Consider the following 20,723-nt stretch of genomic DNA (forward strand, 5'->3'; position numbering starts at 1 on the left):
CCCTCTCCAATATCAGCAGACCTTTTCTATTGTTTTATAAAATTGAACCACAGTGGATTTAATTGGGCTTTTTTGACACTGATCAACAGAAAAAGACACTTTCATGTCAAGTAAAAACTGATCTCTACCAAGTGATCTAATTAACTACAAATTTAAAACACAGAATAATTGATTGAGTAAGTATCACCCCCTCCTCTTTAATATGACACACCAAATCATCACTGGTACAGCCAATTGGTTGTAGAAGTCATATAATTAGCTAAATGGAGATCTGTTTTTGGAGACCTGTGTGCAGTCAAGGTGTTTCAATTACTTGTAGTAAAAATACACCTGTATCTGGTAGGTCCAACTGCTAAGTCAGTATCCTGGCAAAAATTACACTATGAAGCCAAAAGTGCACTCCAAGCAACTCTGTGAAAAGTTTATTGAAAAACACAAATCAAGAGGTGGATACAAGAACATTTCCAAGTCACTGAATATCCCTCAGAGTACAGTTAAGTCAATTGTCAATAAGAGAAAGAATATGGCACAGCTGTAGATCTGCTTAGAGCAGGCTGTCCTCAAAAACTGAGTGACCGTGCAATAAGGGGACTAGTGCGGAAGAGACTAGTGAGGTCTCAATCAAGAGACCTATGGCATCTCTGTAGGAGTTACATGCTTCAGTGGCTGAGGTGGGTCAGACTGCACATGCAACTGTTGCCCGGGAGCTTCACCAGTCACAGCTTTATGGGAGAGTGGTAAAGAGAAAACCACGGTTGAAAAAACTCAAATGAAACCTCAGCTAGAGTTTGCCAGAAAGCTTGTGGGAGACACTGCAGTCAGCTGAAAGAAGGTTCTAAGGTCTGATAAAACGAACGTTTTCCTCACAGTACTTTGTAGGGACCTGGTCCGATGCTCAGCTGCTCCCATACCAGATGGAGATGCAACTTGTCAGGACGCTCTCAATGGTGCTTCTGTAAACGCAGTTAAGATGGGGGGGGGGGTGGTGGCGGGTAGAAGAGGGAGACTTGCTTGCCTTAATCTCCTTAGGAGGCACTGCTGTGCATTCCTGTTCAGGGAGGTGATGTTGAGGGTCCAGGTGACATAATCCAGCGGTTACCACATTTCAGGCAGTGGCAGATGACCCAGTTTATTTCAAAAATTGCATTATAAGAGAGTAAGGAAAAAGTATATTTGTACACTTCTGTGACTTTTTTGCAGTAGCTTTCGAAAGTTCAGTTATGTTACCGAATCGAAGGGGTAAACGAGATCATCGTTAAAATTTGCATCACAAATAACAGTGCAATGTTTTTGCTTTGAAAACCTTGGCACACGGAGAAGCATTTAACAGCTTACCTTGGACTCAAGGTCTTGGCAACATTATCTCCTAAAGTGATGCCACAAAAGTTAAATTTAATTTTATCACATTGATATTACAGCTCTCGTGGGAAACAGATTACTGCTCACATTTTCCATCGAGCTCAGCGCCACAAAATGTCCAGGCAACCCGATGAGGATGCAGATACATCCTCAGATTGCTTTCCTTGGTGATGTATTCATGCATATTTCCTTCAAAATTCACTGCCCTTGTTCCTAATAGAAGCTGACAGAATTTAAATGAGTTTCCAAAGGAACTGGCAAAAGTGGTAATTTTTCTCATTTAATCTTTAAATGAGCTGTCCATCTCCCAGCTGCTGAGCCTCATTAGAATTCTGAAACTAATTCCACCTATCAACAATGGCCAGGGTGAGATATCCTATTTTGGGGTGGGGAGGCTGCTGTGATTCGATATGCAGTATGTTAAACTTTTGCCCAACAAAGAGGTTGCCACATCAAACAATCTGCCTTTTTTCTCAATAAGTTCAGGCTTCCCCTTGGCTTCGTAACAAGAATTCAACTAATACATGCTACTGGTATATAAAAACACAGAACCAAATTCACTGCTGAATGAGGTTCATTGTCCATTAAGGTTTCAGTGTAACATTTCTGAGCAGATTTACAGGGACCACACATTTGCAATGCTGCAAGCAGATTGGCTCAGTGCAGTTAAATCTTCATTAGAGGCAAAACAATGTCTTTTTGTGCATCTGGGACACTTTGATTGGCGAATCAGAATTTTTGCAAAGCTAGCACCACCGGAAAAAAAATATTCGACGTTACTACTATGCAATCCAAATATTTTGGCTGGAGTATTAGGCAGTGTACATTCAGATTAAGGTTCAAACTCTACACTATTCAAGTATAATCATTACTATCCTATTTCAATTATGTGCTTTTCTGGATTAATTTACCATGAGAAAATTTTAAATTTGTTGTGGTCTGATATTGTATGGTATGTTGTTTCACTGGAGGGAGAGAGGTCTTACTGTAAACCTACAGTTACAATTGTAATACCTACAGAGTTATAACCTTTTTATCAGCTCCTCACATCTGAACATAAATATTCATAGATCACTCCAACTTATTAGTTAGATCAGAAAAATATCTCAATATTCATAGAGTGGTACAGTGTGAACACTCAATTTCCTTAACAATATTACTTCTATATGCAATAATGTTATAAGTTCATTTTTATGAAGTTATTAGTTATAAAATTATGCTCTTAATTTTTCTGGCTTTATTGTTTGAACTTACAAACATTTACTTTGATTAAAGATGAACCATATTCCAAATACATTCAATCACTTAAAAACCCTCGTGCCTAAGACCCAAACAAAACCACCCTTGTTAATTGGAGAACTGTGGTTAATATGGGAATTGTGCGGCCAATGAGCGGCTTTAATTTATTCAACTTGTTTAAGATGTTAAATGAGCCGTGAAGGCCAAATGACAGAGACAAATAAACCCTTTCCCTTGAAAGAGCAAGGTTTGGCGATTTGAGTTCGTTTCCTGCACTGCCGTATTTTGAGAGGCTTCACGAGGTGGGTGTCATGTTCTGTACAATGTTTAACCTTCAGCTGGAATAAAACTGTCCTGTACTTAGCCTGCTGGTTTGATCAAGCTCAAGTACACCAGCTTTTCCTGCTTGAATATGTATTATCTTTATTTCTTCCAAATAAATACTTTTTAAGTAACATTTTGACTATACAAGAACAAATTGTGCCATCAATGATTAAACAACATCCCGAAGAGTTCAGTAATCCAAATGTTGATTGTAACGAATGCAGTGGACAAATGAGTCAGAACGTTTTCCCTTCACCATTGAGAATTGCTTTGGAGCGCAGCCTACACAGATGGAAATAAAATTTCCTTTTCCAATGACATCCAGGGGTCCAAGGTAAAATTAATGTGTGATGTTGCAGGGCCAGTTTTCAGTCCATGAATATGAGTCAGGAGGAAGGTTCTGCACATAAGTCAATAATATCTGGCACACACCGGGCAATTTCAATTCAGAGAGCGCATTTTGAACAGATGGTGTGGAAAATGTAAATGTCATGTTGGTTCAGCAGGAGGGGCTCAAATAGCATTCGGGCTAAGCAACATCATGAGGGCAGTGTGCAGGAGGTTTGGAGATGCATCTTATTTTTTTGGCATGACTAATGTGGATCAGTTCCCACAGAAGAAAGGCATGCCATTATTCAGCAGAACGCTAAGTTCACAAAGAGAGTTAATCAAATTGATTATTAAAATAAAACTGTAAAGTATGGTCTGAATAATGTGAAATCCATATTTTAAACCTATGGTATGTTTTTTAATTTTTTTGTTTCTATTTCTTAATATATCCAGGACATTTTCAAGGAGTGATGCCTCCAGAAAGTGGCATCCATCATTAAGGACCCCCATTACCCTGGTCATGCCTTGTTCTCATTGCTACGATCAGGGAGGAGGTACAGGAGCCTGAAGGCACACACTCAATGATTCAGGAATAGCTTCTTCCCCTCTGCCATGTGACTTCTGAAAGGGCACTGAAGCTATGAACACTGTTTCATAAACACACACAAAGTGCTGGAGGAACTCAACAGACCAGGCAGCGTCTATGGAAAAGAATAAACAGTCGACATTTTAAGCTAGCAGTCCTGATGAAACGTCTCAGCCCAAAACGTTGACTGTTCACTCTTTTCCATAGATGCTACCTGGCCTGCTGAGTTCTCCTGCATTTTGTCTGTGCTGCTTGGATTTCCAGCATCCGCAGTTTTCCCTTGTTTATGTTAAATCTACCTCACTACTTCTTAATTTCCATTTTTGCACTACTAATTTAATTCAACTATTATATATATATTCTCACTGTAGTTCATGTTTTTTCTGTTATCAAGCATTGCAACGCACGGCTGATGCAAAGTCAACAAATCTCACGACATTTGTTGGTGATATTAAACCTGACTCTGATTCTGATCCCCGTGTAGACTTACATTTGTCACTCCAGTATGATTGGGTGGGTCAGTGTGACATTTAATTCCTGCTGCAAGTTGCAGTAAGTAATTTTCCATGTCATTTTTCAATATCAAAATGTATCCATTACTCCACCATTAGTTAATGTATTGTGTATGTTCTACTTCAAGGGCAGTACATGAGCATAGTGGTTAGTGTTATGCTTTACAGTTTCAGCAGTGGGGGTTCAATTTGTGCTGCAGTCTGTAAGGCATTTTGTGCACTCTCCCCTTGGGATTCCTTTGGGTGCTCTGATCTCCGCCCTTGTTCTAAAGTCCTACGGGTTAGAGTAAAGTTTGGACATGCTGTGTAGCTGCTGAATGCATGGTAACACTGCAACTCAAGTCAAATTTATTGTTATTTAACAATATATGTGTACACTGCCAAATGAGACAACGTTTCTTCGGACCAGTGTGTAAAGCACAGTAACCTGCAGAACACACAATAACTTAGGAAAATAAAAATAAAATCTGGAAATGAATTGTGCATAAATAAACAAAGCAAAGTGCATAAATTAAATTTTGTCAGGTGCAGAACAGATTAACCAGTGAAACTACAAATGCAATATGACAAGGAGTTCAGGAGCCGCTTGGTCCGAGGGAAGAAACTGTTTCCCATTCTGACTATTTGTGTTTTTATGCACTGGAGTCTGGAAGAAAGTCAAAGTGGATGCTGGATGGATGAGTGTGATCATTGATAATACTATGGGGCCTGTGTACGCAGCATTCCTGACTAATATCCCTGATGGATGGTAGAGCAGCCCCTATGATCCTGTCGGCCATTCTCATAGTCCTTTGTAGGGACCTCAGGTCTAACGGTCTGCTGCTCCCATACCAGATGGAGATGCAGCTTGTCAGGACTGCCCCACTTGCAGGCTGCCTCAGCACATCCTCAGTCTCTGTTGGTTGTTGACACAATGCTGCATTGCACTGTATGTTTCAATGTTTAAACGTAAATGTGACAAATAAAGCAGATTTTTCATCTTTAATCTTTGTCTTTAATTTCTTTCATAAAAACCTCTTTTCTTTACACAGTGGGTGTCAGTACCCACCTGACCTACCATGATAATAAAAATAAGAGAGTGAGAGAAATACTCAACAAGTCAGGCAGCATCCTGTAGAGAGAGAATTAGATTTTGAATGACACCATTACAAAAATGAGTGGGGCTTTCCTTCCAAGTATAGGAAAGACATTCCACCATCACCAACAGATGGGGCTGTTTGCCAAGTTTTTTTTTACTCTACACTTATACTTCCTCCAGATTCTATTTTTGTATGGGCAATAAAAAATATAGAATCAAAGACTGAAGAGAAATGCCTGACAATATAAAAGATGGAAAGAAAATTGAACAAAGAATCAATCTTATTAGGTTTATTTGTATTTATTTATTGTGAGATACAGCATAGCGACAGGCCTTTCTAGCCCAATGAACTCACAGCACCAAATTACACCCGTGACCAATTGGGGTGGCAGGGTGGAGATATTTCTCTGCCAAAGGAGGGGTAAGGTGCCCCTTCCCTCCGCTAGCCTGCAGGTGGCCCTTGGGCAAGGTTCACCTGCTTAGTCCCCAATCAGGGAGCAGGTGGGAGATGGTTGTATGAGCAACTGGTACATATCATGTCATATTATCATATTATGTGACCACTGACACCAGGCAGACAATCTCTGAAGTGTGTTGATAGTGGCTGGGGTCGCCCATCTTGTAAAGATACTGCCCAGAAGAAGACAATGGCAAGCCACTTCTGCAGAAGTATCTGCCAAAAACATACATGGTCATGGAAAGACCTTGATCGCCCATGTCAAACACCCTGTACCATAGTGAATGAATAATAGCCAATTAACCAACTAACACCCCACCCCACATCTTTGGAATGTGGAATCCAAAGCACCTGGAGGAAACCCAACTAATTAGGAGGAGAACGTGCAAGCTCCATACACTCAGCTGTAGAAATGAACCCGGATCTCTGGTGCTGTAATAGTGTTACACTCTCCATTACACCTAGACAAATGCAGACAGAAATAGACATAAATCAAGGTAAGTTTTGGGCCCCTTCTCTAAGAAACAATGTGTTGATATTGGAGAGGGTTTAGCGAAGGTTCACAAAAAGGAATCCAGGATTGAAAGGCTTATCATATGAGGAGTGTTTGATGAAATCTATCAAAAGCTGAAAGGCCTCAAAAGGGTGGATGTGGAGAGGATGCTTCCTATGTAGAGGAGGTATAAGAATAGGGAGTATAGGGAGATGAACAGAAATGAAGAGCAATTCCTTTAGCCAAAAGGTGATGAGTCTGTCGAATTTATTGTCACAGGTGGCTGTGGAGACCAAGTCATTGGGTATATTAAAGGCAGAGTTTGACAAACTCTTGATTAGTCAGTGCATGAAAGGTTATGGGGAAAAGGCAGAAGATTGGGGCTGAGAGGAAAATTGGATCAGCTATATGATATGGAGGAGCAGATGCGATGAACCAAATGGCCTAATTCTGCTCCTATATCTTATGGTCTTAAACTTTCTCACTAGCTTTTCTGCAAAGCAATAATCTCTGAGAAATAAATTGTTAAAAGACATAAAGAAGAGAAGATAGATCTTATGAAGTAGCAGTTCTGGGACACACTCTTCTGAAGCAAAGTGATTCCCTCTTGTTTGGTTTCAATCCATTGTTTGGTTTAGAGGAATTCCACAAGATTTTTTTAGAGCTTTTCGGAACATCTGTCAAATTCTGTACTGAAGACGTTAAAGCGACACTCATTGAGATGGAAACATTTCCTCAGAAGATTGGATGCTTGTGATTTATTTCAAAAGACAATGAAAACTGCTGTGTTAATCTATCTGTTGCACGAGACAATTCAATCACTTTCAAAGTGATTGAGAAGTCAAGATAGATGATGTGCTGGAACTTTTGAAAAACATTTGGATAGGTAAATTTCCTGGGCAAGATGAAATATACCCCAGGATACTTATGAGAAGTGAGGGAAAAGGTTGCTGTGTCATTGATGATGACCTTTGTGACATCACTGGAGACAGGAGTAGTACCAGAAGATTGAAGGATGGCAAATATAGTTTATTATTTTATTGGGATACAGTGTTGAATAGGCCCTTCCAGACCTTCGAGGCATGTCACCCAGCAATCCCTTAATGTAATCCTCGCTGAATCACGGAACAAATTACAATGACCAATTAACCTACCATCTGGTACATTTTTGGACTGTGGAAGGAAACCCACAAGGTCACAGGGAGAACACACAAACTCCTTACAGACAGCAGCGGGAATTGAGCCTGTACTGTAAAGTGAAGATTGGAAGGTGGGAAATGTTATTCCTTTGTTTAAGAAAGGTAATAGTGATAACCCTGGGAATTATAGAGCAAATGAGTTTTACCTCAGTAATGGGAAAACTACCAGAGAGGATTTACAAACATTTGGAGAAGCATAGCTGGATCAAGGATAGTCAACATTGCTTGATGGACTTTTTCGAGAAAGTGACAAAACAAGTTGATGAAGGTAGAGCAGTTGATGTGGAGTAATGGATTTTAGTAAGGTGCCCTTTGACAAGGTGCCCTTTGACAAGGTGCCCTTTGTAGATCCATTCAGTAAGTCAGAAGGAAAGGGATCTAGAGAAACGTGGCTGCATGGATGCTGAATTGGTTAGTCCACTGAAGGCAGAGGATGGTGTAAGATGGAATGTGTTCTCCCAGGAAGTCAGTGACTAGTGGTGTTCCACAGAGATCTGTTCTGACACTCCTGCTATTTTTGATTTTTATAAATGACTTGGAAAAGGAAATGGAAGGGTGGGTTAGTAAGTTTTCAGATGACAATAGTGTAGTGTAATGGGTAGTGTAGGAATTTGTTGTAGGTTACAGTGGGATATTGATAGCATGCAGAACAGCATGCACAAGATATTGGAGGAACTCAGCAGGTCAGTGAGCACCTAAGGAGAGAATAAAGAGCTAACATTTCAGACTGAGACCCTTCACCAGGACTGGAAAGGAAGGGAGAAGAAGCCAGAATAACAAGGTGGAGGATGGAGAAGGAACACAAGCAGGCAGGTGGTACGTGACACCAGGAAAGGGGAAAGGTGTGTGGGTGGGGAAAAGAAGATAAAACAAGAAGTTGTGAGGTGATAGGTGGAAAAGGAAAAGGTCTTAAGAAGAAGGAATCTGATGGGAGAGGAGAGTGGAACATGGGGGAAAAGGAAGGGGGATGGCCAACAGAGGGAGGTAATGGGCAGGTGAGAAAAATAGGGGTAGGAGTGAAGCCAGAATGGGGACTGGGAAAATAAAGAAGGAGGAGCAAACAGAAATTATTGGAAGCCAGAGAAATTGGTGCTTATGACATAAGGCTGGAGGCCACCCAGACTGAATATGAGGTGTTACGCCTCCATCCCAATAGTGGCCCCACTATGACATGTCAGAATAGGAATGGGAAGTAGAATTGAAATGGGTGACCACAGAGAATTCACACCTCATAGGATTTGGGTCTGGGCTGAGAAGAGGCAGATGGAGTTCTTTCTGAAAAAAGTGAAGTGGTACACATAGGAATGGTGAATTTGAAGTGAGAGTTCAAGGTTCATGGCAGGATTCTTACTAGTGTGGAGGAACAGAGGGATCTTGAGATCAAAACTCAAAGTTCAAAATAAAATTTATTATCAGAGTACATACATGTCACCACATACAACCCTGAGATTCTTTTTATATAAGTATATATAGCAGATCTATAGAACAGTAACTATAAGCAGGACCTGTAAACTGTAAACATTTGGAACTATAAACTGTAAACAAACTGTGAAAATCTAGTTGATAAACGAATTGCAATACATAATGAGAGCATGAAATAACAAGATAAAAAAGTCATTAAATGAGCATAGATATCCCCTTTTGTTCAAGAGCCTGATGGTTAAGAGGTAGTGGCTGTTCGTGAACCTGGTGCTGCAAGTCCTGAAGCACCTGTACCTTCTACCTGATGGCAGCAGAGAAAAAAGAGCATGGTCTGGCTGGCAAGGACCTTTGATAATGGATGTTGCTTTTCTACCACAATGCTTTGTGTGGATGTGCACTAAGGTTGGGATGGTTTTACTCGTGATGTTCTGGGCCAAATCCATTGCACTTTGTAGGATTTTCCACTCAAAGGCTTTAGTGTTTACATACAAGGCTGCAATAAAGCCAGTCAACACACTTTCCACCATACATCTATGGAGGTTTGCAAAGGTTTTTGAGGACATCCCGGATCTTGGCAGACTGTGCTTTGTTCACAGTTATATTTACAGTATATGATGGGTCTAGGACAGATCCTCTCAGATTGTGACACCCAGGAATTTACTGACCCTCTCCACCTCTGATCCTCCAATGATTACTGGGTCATAGACCTCTGCTTTCCCTCTGCCAAAGTCTACTATCAGTTCTTTGGTCTTGTTGACACTGAGTGAGAGGTTGTTATTATTACACCACTCAGCCAAATTTTCAATCTCCCTCTTGTATGCTGATTCATCACCGCCTTTGATACAACCCGTAACAGTGGTGTCATCAGCAAACTTGCATATTGTGTTGGAGATGTACTTAAGGCACATAGTCACAGGTGTAGAGCAGTGGACTAAGTGCACATCCTTGCTGTGTTCCTGTGCTGATAGAGAAGGTAGAGGAGATGTTTTTGCCAATCCAAACTGGCTGGGGTCTGCAAGACAGGAAATCCAGGATCCAATTGCACAGCAGGGTATTGAGGCCCAGGTCTTTGTGCTTACTGATTAATTTTGAGGGGTTGATGATGTTAAATTCCGAGCTGTAATCGACAAAGACCATTCTGATGTATGCATCCATACATCTCTCAACGTTGCTATCCAAGTTGGTAGGGTGGTTAAGAAGGCAAAGTTCAAATTTCAAAGTTTATATATGTCAGAATATACAACCCTAAGATTCATTTTCTTGTGGGCATACTCAATGAATCCGTAATAGAATAATAACCATAACAGAATCAATGAAAGACCACACCAACTTGGGTGTTCAACCAATGTGCAAAAGGCAACAAACAGTGAAAATGCAAAAAGAAGGAAATGATAGTAATAACTAAATAAGCAAAAAATATCAAGAACATGGGATGAAGAGTTCTTGAAAGTGAGTCCATAGGTTGTTGGAACATTTCAATGATGGGGCAAGTGAAGTTGAGTGAAGTTATCCCCTTCGGTTCAAGAGCCTGATGGTTGAGGGGTAATAACTGTTCCTGGATCTGGTGGTGTGAGTCCTGAGGCTCTTATACCTTCCTCCTGATAGCAGCAGTGAGAAGAGAGCATGTCCTTGGGGAGAGGTCCCTGATGATGGAGGATGCTTTCCTGTGACAACACCTTGTGTAGATGTGCTCAATGGTGGGGATGGTTTTACCCAGGTTGGACTGGACTGTATCCATGACGTTTTGTAGGATTTCCATTCAAGGGCATTTGTGCTTCCATACCAGACTGTGATACAGCCTATCAATATATTCCCCATAGACATCTATAGAATATTGACAAAGTTTCAGATGTCATGTTGAATTTCACAAACTCCTAAGGAAATAAAGGTGCTGCCATGCTTTCTTCCTAATTGCACTTATATGCTGGTCCCAGGACAGGTTCTCTGAAATAATAACACTGAGGAACTTAAGGCTGCTGTCCCTCTCAACTTCTGATCCTTTGATAAAGACTGGCTCACAGGACTCTGCTTTCCTCCTCCTGAAGTCTTTTTTTGTCTTTTTTTTATTTTTTAATTTTTATTGAACACAAACAAAAACAAAAACACTGAACATATGCTAACAAAGCCAAGGAATCTCACATAAGCAGCAACAAATATATAACTATTCACTTTAAATAGACAAATAAAAAAGAAAATCCACTCTAGGAAGTCGCTGTTATGGCACCACTCAACCAGAATTTCGATCTCCCTCCTATATGCTTATTCATCGCCAGCTTTAATTCAGGTTACGACAGTGGTGTCATCAGCAAACTTGAATATGACTTTGAAACTGTGCTTAGCTACATAATTGTAAGTATAAAGGAAGTAGAGCAGAGGACTAAGCACACAGCCTTGTGGTGCACTTGTGTTGATGGAGATTGTGGCGGAGGTGCTGTTGCCAATCTAAACATAGTGTAGGCAAATAGTATGTTGGCCTTCATTAGCTGAGGGATTCAGTTCAAGAGCCGCAAAATAATGTTGCTGTTTATAAAACTCTGGCCCACACGCACATGGAGTATTGTGTTCAGTTCTGGTTGTCTTGTTACAGGAGGATGTGGAATCCATAGAGTTGGTGCAGAGATTTACCAAGATGATTGCTGGATTAGAGAACATGTCTTATGAGGAAAGGCTGGGTAAGTTAGAGCTTTTTTTGGATTGAAGGAGGATGACAGATCAATTGATAGAGGTGCATAAGATGATATAGATCGTGTGCCAATGCCTTTGTGTGGCAACAACGGCTCATTTGGAGGGGGCCATTGGAGGAACATGTAAAGGGATGGCAGGTGTAGATGTTTTCCACAGAATGTGCACAGAATGAACTGCTGAGGATGAAGGTAGAGGCAAATATATTAGGGACATTTATGAGACTCTTGAAAAGGCATATGAATAAAAGAAAACTGTAGAGCAGTGTGGAAGGGAAAGGTTAGATTGTAAAGGAGTAGGTTAAAAAATGTTGATTTCACCTTTTTGTGTGTGTGTGTGTGTGTTGCACTGTGTGTTACAGAATCTCTTGTGAAGATTATCCAATCCGTTGTCTTAGTCCAGAAGGATGCAATTCCAGAAGAAAAATTTGCTGTAGTTATTTATGGTTATGGAAAGACCATGATCACTCACAACTTATGACACAGCACATAATGAATGAATGAACATTCCGTTAAACTTTTTTAATATAGGAGGACCTCTAGCCATAATGTCTTTCACTAACATCTGGTTGCTAGCCTCAGAAGGCTAGTCTTGTGCACTGTCAATAGAGTTGAAGAGTAACTATGTTTCGCATAATTTTAGTTAAATAGACCAGTTTTCTTTTAACTTAACATAATGCTCTTATTCACACTTCACTGATGATTATGTCACTTTCTTTTCTCTCCATGTACAGTTGTAAGACAGCCCTCTCCGATTGCATGAGATTTAATGAATGGCTTCCTTGTAGAGAGAGCATCGTGCACAGGGGGCACGCACAAGTTGGCAGCAGGTTGCTGTAAGAAGTAAGTGACCAGTATGCATGGAGTCATCCCAGTTAAAAGGCTAATTAGCATTAGGAGCACAGGAGCATTATTGCTCCCGTGTTTTGCCAGACAAAAATTAACCAAGACTTTCAGTGATGATTCATTCCATAAACATCCTGTGTTGGAAAACTGGGTTTCTTTACCTTTCCAGGTTTATTTTTATGTGTTTACAGTAAATAATGTTTACAGCTGTTTCTTAAAACAAGGCCTTTCCATCTTGAGAGTTGAAAGGACCTTTCAGTGTTCCCAGGATGAACTAAGCCAGTTTCAGAAGCAGCATCAGCCCTGAAGACCCCAGACTCTGGGCAATGCTGTCTGAAATTATGCCAGTCTCTCATCATCACTGAGGAACAGAGCAGCATTCAGCTTAAACTGCACATTTTCCCTTTAGCCCTGTGGGTTGATGCTGCATATAACTGACATGTGCCCAAAAGTTAACTGGTCAGTGTAAATTGTCCCATGATTAAGTTAGGATTTAATCGAGGGCTTCTGATGGACACTCTACATCAAGGTCTCTTTGGGGGTTTTGCTATGCATGCTGGAGCAAATGGTGGGAGGGTCAATGCCTTTGCTGCTGTTTGTGCATATGAGGGGAGGGGGCTTTGGATTTCTGATGTTCCTGTCATTCATTCTTTGTTTTTTTTTTCTGTTTTGTGGATGGCTGAGGGGATTAAGAATTTCAGGTTGTATACTGTACACATTCTCTGATAATAATTGGATCAATTAACCACTGACCATTGAAAAAAGATTGGAAATAAACCTGGAAATCTAGGATCCATTATCTGTTTTGTTAATGCCACACTGTTAATAGTAGTTATCAATTATGATGGAGTATGTTGACAATAGTTAAAATGCAGTGGGGTATTTGGGGCATCTATAAGGTGAAATGTTTTGACATACCAGACTACTAGTTGATAGTAGCTTTCTTTATCCAATTCCATTCAATAGCACAATAAAAATGCACAAGCTGGTATTCAACTACAACTACTATTCTCCAAGGATCGTCACCTTGTCATGGTGGAGAGGTATTTGAGTTGCTGAAGTCCCAAGAGTAATTACTTCTGGAGTTTAGCCATCTGGTTCTTAACTGCTGGTACGGTCATCCATGGTGGAGGTTCCAGATAAAGAGCAATTCAACAAAGACATCAATGGTGCAGATGTCAGAAGTTAATGACACATCACAATGGCAGTGAACACAGCAGAAGTCTGCAGCAATGAAGAGTCCCCAGTGGTCCTGCATTCCATGCCACTGGACCCTGACCCTGATCTGTCAGGGGCTCATGCCCATGCATCAGCCTCCCCACGTTAAAAAAAGTCATGCACAGGCGTTCTCCATTAGGGTAATCCAGAGTGACCTCTCAGCACCTGAGGACTCACCATTAACCCCCCCCCCCCCCCCCGAGAACATCATACTCAACTCGAGTGATCACACTAATACTACTACTACTAATGATTGAATTTCCAGGAGAGATACTCCAGCAAAGCCATTGCTGAGAAATTTAATCCAATGGAGTTTATCATCATACCTATTTATTTATTAAAATACTGTGAGGAATAGGCCCTTCCAGCCCTTCACCCTAATTTAATTCTAGCCTAATCATGGGACAATTTATAGTAACCTATCAAGCAATACATCTTTGGATCGTCGGAGGAACTGGAGTACAAATGTTTACTGGGAGAACACAAACTCCTTACAGGCAGGGGAGCGAATTGAACTTCTGTCGCCTCCACAGTACTAACCACTTGTACTAACCACTACGCTACTGTGCCGCCTCCACTGAATAGTTGATGTCATTCCCCCATAAGCAATACACGTTAAGGACTGGGCATCATTTTCTTCTCATACAACAGCCATTAGTGTCTCTCGGCCTAGCAGAGCCTGACTCTTTCTTTGAGATTAATGGTGATCTTGATTGCTTTTACTCAATGTAATCTGTACAAATGAAGACCTGGGAGGAGAAGCAGACAGCTGAAGGCTGATGTTATTTATTCAAGTACAGCTGACATTTTCCAGATAAAACAACAAACAACAAACTTGCTGCCCATCTGAACAACAACGGTTTCAGTTATGTACTGTTTTAGCAGAGCAACATATTCTGAGATACTTCGGAAGAGTACTTTGGAAACAAAATTTAACATGTGAAATTGTAGCAAAAATACAAAACCTGGGTCAAAGGTTCCTTTCCAGTCCTGATGAAGGGTCTCAGCCCAAAATAAAAAAATTAGATTTGTTCGCATTCCCCTCTTCTTTTTCTTCCCACTCTTCCCTCTTATCTCTTCTCATATGCCTATCACCTCACCCTGGATTCCATCCTCCTTCCCCTTTCTCCTATCCTCCACTCTTCCTCTCCTATCAGTTTTCTTCTTCTCCAGCCTGTTACCAGTCCCATCCACTTGGCTTCACCTATCACCTTCCAGTTGGCCTCCCTCTCCTCCCCCTACCTTTTTATTCTGGCATCTTCTCTCTTCCTTCTCAGTCCTGAAGAAAGGTCCCGGCCCAAAACATAGACTCTTCATTCATTTCCATAGATGCTCCCTGACCTGCTGAGTTCCTCCAACATTTTGTCTATGTTGCTTTGGATTTCCAGCATCTGCTGAATTTCTCTTGTCCCTCTGCATGGATACTGCTCGACTTGCTAAGACCCTCCAGGCTGCTGTGTGTTGCTTAAAGACATCAAAGGACCTAATTAAAGAAAAGTGCAGAGGAGAGAAAGTGCCAGCAGTAGTACCTACAGTTTTCTGTAAGTACTCAAAATGGATGTACCACCTCTCAGCTTGAGACAGCCATGGGTAAACTGCTCCTGAAAATTACTGCTCCATAAGCATAATATTAAATATCAAAAACATCACTGAAAGAACTGACGTACACTTCCCAATGAGTTGATGCCTTCTATGTTCACTTTGACTGTGAAAACATGGAGAACCATCATGAACTTTCACAGCCCCCAATGATCCTGTGATTTCATTCTCTAAGGCTGACATGCAAATAGCCTTCAGGAGACTGAACTCACAAAAGCATCTGGTGAGGTACCTGGCCAAGTACTAAAGTCCTGTGCTGAACCGCTGACTGGAGTATTTACTGAGATCTTTAACCTCTCACTTTGGCAGTCAGGAGTACCCACCTGCTTCAAGCAGGCTTCAATTGTACCAGTGCCTAAGAAGAACATTGTGATCTGGCTCAATGACTATCATCCAGTAGTACTCACATCCACAATGATGAAGTGTTTTGAGATGTTAGTGATGAAACATATCAATTCCTGCCTGAGAAGTGACTTTGATCTGCTCCAACTTGCCAACCATCACAACACGTCCACAGCAGATGCCATCTCATTAGCTCTTCACTCAACCCTGGAACATCTAGACAACAAAGAAACATACATCAGGATGCACTTTAATGACTACAGCTTATCATTCAATACCACCAGCCCCTCCAAACAAATCAATAAGCTCCAAGAACTTGGCCTCAATACCTCCATATGTAATTGGATCCTTGATTTCCTCACTTGCAGTCCCCATTCAGTTTGGATTGACAACATCATCTCCATGATCTCCACCAGCACACACACCACAGGGCTGTGTGCTTAGCCCACTGGCCTACTTGCTTTACACTGATGACTATGTGGATAAGCACAGTTCCAATCTCATATTCAAGTTTGCTGATGACACCACTGTCGTAGGCCTAATCCTAAGGTCATGATGAATCAGCATATAGTACAGAGATTGAAAATCTGGCTGAGTTGTGTCACAACAACAACCTCTCACTCAATGCCAGCAACGCCAACAAATTGATTATTGACTTCAGGTCAAGGAAACCAGAGGCCATGAGCCAGACCTTATCCATAGATCAGAGGTGGAGAGGATCAGCAATTTTAAATTCCTCAGTGTTATTATTTCGGAGGAGTTGTCCGGGCCCTTCACGTAAGTGCAATTGTGAAAAAGCATGGAAGTGCCTGTATCTCCTTAGGAGTTTGAGAAGATACGGCATGACATCTAAAACTTTGACAACTTCTACACTTGTGTAGTGGAGAGTATATTGACTGGCTGCATCTCAGCCTGGTATGGAGACACCAATGGCCTTGAATATAAAAGCCTACAAAATATAATGGATATAGTCCAGTCCATCACAAGCAGCCCTCTCCACTATTGTGCACATCTACATGAAATGCTGTTGGAAAAAACAGCATCCATCATCAGGGACCCCCACCACCCAGGTCATGTCCTCTTCTCACTGCTGCCATCAGAAAGAAGGTATGGGAGTCTCAGAACTCACACCACCAGGGATCAGGAACCGTTTTTACCCATGCATCATCAGGCTCTTGAACTACAATTGACGACAATTAGTGGCCACTTTATTAAGGTCCTCCTGTACCTAATAAATTGGCCATTAAGTGTATGTTTATAGTCTTCTGCTATTGTAGTTCATTCATTTCAAGGTTCAATGTGTTGCGCATTCAGAGATACTCTTCTGCACACCACTGTTGTAACACATGATTATTTGAGTCACTGTCTTCTTCCTATCAGCTTGAACCAGTCTGGACAATCTCCTCTAACCCCTCTCATTAACAAGGCTTTTTCGCCCACAGAACTGCTACTCAATGGATGTGATTTTGATTTCTCACACCCTTCCCTGTAAACTGTACAGAACGTTGTGCATGCAAATCTCAGAAGATCAGCAGTTTCTGTGATACTCAAACCACCTAGTCTTGCACCAACAATCATTCCATGGTAAAAATCACTTACATCACATTTCTTCTCCATTCTAATGTTTTGTCAAAACAATAACTGAACCTCTTGACCACATCTACATGTTTTTATGCATTGAGTGGCTGCCACATGATTGGCTGATTAAATATTTGCATTAACAAGCAACTGTATAATTGTACCTAATAAAATGGCCACTGAATGTATTTCGGCCACAGAGTGGAAAGTTAGATCTGGACAAACTGGCACTGTATTGCGGATTTCCTTGCACTAACCTGTTGGCTCAGTCTTCAAGGTGAGCATGATGCAACTTAGGTCTGCATGAAAATGAAGAGATTTGTTGGAAAGAATGAAAAGAGGACATTTCTCCTTATGGAGAAGAGTGTAACTAGTGCTCCTCACCAAAATCCAATTTAAATCAAAAAGACAAATGCAACACAAATCTCAATGTAAAATTCCAAGTTTATTAAGGTCCAGAAATTCTTGTCTAGGCTCTGGCTTCTGTGGAATTTGAGCTGGGAAATAAGCCAGGTTTTGTCAGATTTCCTTTGAAGCTAAAACATCCTAAATGTGAGCAAAAAAATTTTTAGACAAATCACATTCTGCATCCTCATGAATTGAAGAATTCAATAAATATATCCATAGATTCAGCTGGCAAATTCCACTTCAATAACACTAAACAGGCCATTGAATATCAATCTAAATTCATTGACCTGTACTAACAATTAATATTAATATTTATCATTCTGGATTCGGTATCCATCATTTTATTATCCTGTGTATGGCTAAATCAGATTATGTACAATTGATTGCAACTTTCTGAGTTGGTAACATAGTTCCAATTGACTTGAAATTATTTGTGATAATTCTGAACCACTGGAATATCTGTCGCATCCTCTAAGTAATGCTTGAACAGGTGTTGTTGATTGGATTTCAGCTGGTTCAGTATAACATTGTGGGCCGAATGGCCCGTTCCTGTAGTTTTCTTTATCATAGATGCCCTCTGTTGTTCAGGGTAAACCACAGAAGCTGTGTCCGAGCTGTCCATGTGTATGTAAGCTATTATGCAAGCCAGGGCAGATGCTACCCATGCAGCAGCCTCTTTCTCTCCATGCAACTGATGAATCCAAAAGATTGGCAGAGACCAATACAGTTTGGCATCAAGGGCATCGTAGGAGCTGCCAGGCAGCATTGAACTTGATGTAGGACTGCCTTGGTTTGCTCCTGAAACTTTCCTCATGAGTGGGTATAACCGCAAGTTCAGCTGAAGTCTGAAATCAGAATTTTTCCTTGGCTAGTTGAGCCACCAACCACAGCTGACAAGCCCTGTCTGTCCAAAGCAATTGGTTTTAAGATGCCAGTAACCCACCTTTGCCCCTTCTTCTGTCATAGAAACAGTTCCACCAGGCTCAGTAGTTAAGCCCCACATGAAGACCAGGAGCTGGACTTGATTGTCAGAGGCTATTTGAGATTCATGCCATTGAGAGCATTTAATAGGTAGTAGGAGCTTATCCCGACTACCAAACCCAGCTATAACAATCTTAAGGACTGTTTTGTTTATCAGTCTGAAAGAAATTATAACAAAACTCATATTTTTACCTCACAATCTGAGCATCAGGATGAGAAATTTAGCAGCAGAAAAGAAGACAATGCCAATCCATAACACCTTGCATTTAATGAGAACTTTTTTTTTGTTTTGATAAACATGTATTTGATCAATGATACTGAGACCTTTTTAAAACAATCAAATCCAATATAGCTATGTGATTAATTCATGATACAACCCTTCAGTGGAGCATGTTGGAGCAATAAATGTTGACTTTATTGTCAGTCTGCTCTATGAACTATTGATAAGGTGATCTATTCAACTATTTCCCTGTATAAGCTGTTTTGTTGATGCTGGCTGTTGTTCTGCCTTTGTTTGCACAAAGGATTATACTGATCTCCTGGATTCTAAACCTATATGATCAAACAAGTCCCATATGTGACTTTTTAAATGGACCCAGAGCTAATCAGTGACTTTAAAGACACTTATACAAGGTCATTCATTTTCCTTTCCCAATATTAATGGGAAAAGGAACTGGCGCTGCTGCTGGATGACTTTCGGCTCATAAGCGAAAACAAGGAGGTGATAGATACAAACTACAGGGAGGTTGTCACTGCTAAGCTGCAGGAGACAGGTAACAGGGTGACTGTCAGGAGAGGGAAAGCAGATAGGCACCCCTGTGGCAGTTCCCCTCAATATTAATTTGGATACTGCTAAAGGGGGGATGACATATCAGGAGACCCCAGTGACCTGACCTCTGGCACAGTGTCTGTATCTGGCTCAGAAAGGAAGCAGGCAGAACAGAAGGGCAGTAGTTTCAGGGGATTCCATGGTTAGAGTAGACAGCAGCTTCTATGGACATGAATGATACACTTGATGGTCTGTTGCTGCCAGGTACCATGTCGGGGATGTCTCGGATCAGGACCACAGCATTCTAAGGGGGCAGTGTGAGCAGCCTGTAATTATGGTACATATTGGTACCAATAACATAGGTAGGAAACGGGAGGAGGTCCTGAGAGAGAATATCAGGAGTTAGATAGCTAAAAAGCAGGCCTTCAAGATAGTAATCTTTGGATAGCTGCCTGTGCCACATGAGGAAGGGTAGGCAGATGATAGAGCAAAGTAGGATGAATTAAAGTGTAACAGGGGGACAATATCAAAAAGGGTAGGTAGTGAATACATGACTGAAGGCGTTATATTTGAATGCACGCGGTATAGGGAATAATGTAAAGATCTTATAGCGCAGTTAGGGATTGGCAGATGTTGTGTTGTGGGCAGCGCAGAACCATGGCTGAAAGAAGATGATAGTTGGGAGGTCAACATCCAAAGATACACATTGTAGTAGAAGGACAGACAAATAAGCGGGGGGGGGGGTTGGGGGGGTTTTGTTGGCAAAAGATGAAATCAAATCCTTAGAAAGAGGTGACATAGGATTAGAAGATCTAGAATCATTGTGAGTAGATTTAAGAAACTGCAAGTGTAAATAGAAGTTATATATAGATCTTTGAATAGTAGCCAGGATGTGGGTTACAAGTTACAATGGGAGATAGAAAAGGCATATAATAAGTGCATTGTTACAATAGTGATGGGGGATTTCAATATGCAAGTATAATAGATTGAGAAAATCAGGTTGGTGCTGGATCCCAAGAGAGGGTATGTTTAGAATGCCTTTGAAATAGCTTTTTAAATCAAATTGAGATTGAGCCCAGTAGTGGAATGACAATTCTGGATTGGGTCTTTTGTAATGACCCTGATTTGATTAGGGAGCTTAAGGTAAATAAACCCTTAGGAGGCTGTGATCATATTATACGATTCAACCTGAAGATTCAGAAGGAGAAGCTAAAATTGTATGTATTAGTATTACAGTGGAGTAAAGGGAATTACACAGGCATGAGAGAGGAGCTAACTAAAGTTGCTTGGAGGGGGACAATA

This window comes from Hypanus sabinus, chromosome 13 (genome assembly GCF_030144855.1).
Source record: "Hypanus sabinus isolate sHypSab1 chromosome 13, sHypSab1.hap1, whole genome shotgun sequence".
NCBI classification, from domain to species: domain Eukaryota; kingdom Metazoa; phylum Chordata; class Chondrichthyes; order Myliobatiformes; family Dasyatidae; genus Hypanus; species Hypanus sabinus.